An 839-nucleotide genomic window follows, 5' to 3' on the forward strand; every position below is an offset into this window, starting at 1 on the left:
CGGCCATAGAAGGTCCAACCCCTGTATCAGCCCTACTGCATTCAAGCACTATGGTTGTGGCAGGAGTATTTCTGCTAATCCGATTCCATCCCCTAATAGAACATAACAAAACAATTCAAACCATCACACTGTGTCTAGGAGCAATCACAACCCTATTTACAGCAATTTGTGCCCTAACACAAAACGACATCAAAAAAAATTATTGCTTTCTCCACTTCAAGCCAACTCGGACTAATAATCGTAACCATCGGCATCAATCAGCCCTACCTAGCGTTTCTCCATATCTGCACACACGCATTCTTCAAAGCCATATTATTCATGTGCTCCGGATCAATTATCCACAACCTAAATGATGAACAAGACATCCGAAAAATAGGAGGACTATTCAAAGCTCTTCCATTTACCACTACTTCCCTAATTGTCGGAAGCCTAGCACTCACAGGAATGCCCTTCCTAACAGGATTTTACTCTAAAGATCTAATTATCGAGACCGCTAACACGTCATATACCAACGCCTGAGCCCTTCTAATTACCCTCGTTGCCACCTCTATAACAGCTGCCTACAGCACTCGAATCCTATTCTTCGCACTCCTAGGACAACCCCGCTTCAACCCTACCATCGTAATCAACGAGAATAATCCACTCCTAATCAATTCCATTAAACGTCTTCTACTCGGGAGTATCTTCGCAGGATTCCTAATCTCCTACAACATCACACCCACCACCATCCCACAGATAACTATGCCTCATTATCTCAAAATAATAGCCCTCGCCGTAACCATCTTAGGTTTCATCCTGGCACTAGAACTTAACCTCACAATACAAAGCCTAAAATTTAA

At 42.9% G+C, this 839-nt stretch overlaps 1 long non-coding RNA gene across 1 annotated transcript in view; it reads left to right on the forward strand.

Annotated features, from left to right (window-relative positions):
* Positions 1-283, forward strand: part of LOC111149260 — an 865-nt gene extending 582 nt beyond the window's left edge. Inside the window, exon 2 of the long non-coding RNA XR_002640754.1 lies at positions 13-283. This is a non-coding gene — a long non-coding RNA (uncharacterized LOC111149260). The remainder of the gene's footprint in view (positions 1-12) is intronic.
* Positions 284-839: the final 556 nt, after the last annotated feature.

Source organism: Enhydra lutris, unplaced genomic scaffold (genome assembly GCF_002288905.1).
Source record: "Enhydra lutris kenyoni isolate GAN:26980312 unplaced genomic scaffold, ASM228890v2 scaffoldscaffold21, whole genome shotgun sequence".
NCBI lineage: Eukaryota > Metazoa > Chordata > Mammalia > Carnivora > Mustelidae > Enhydra > Enhydra lutris.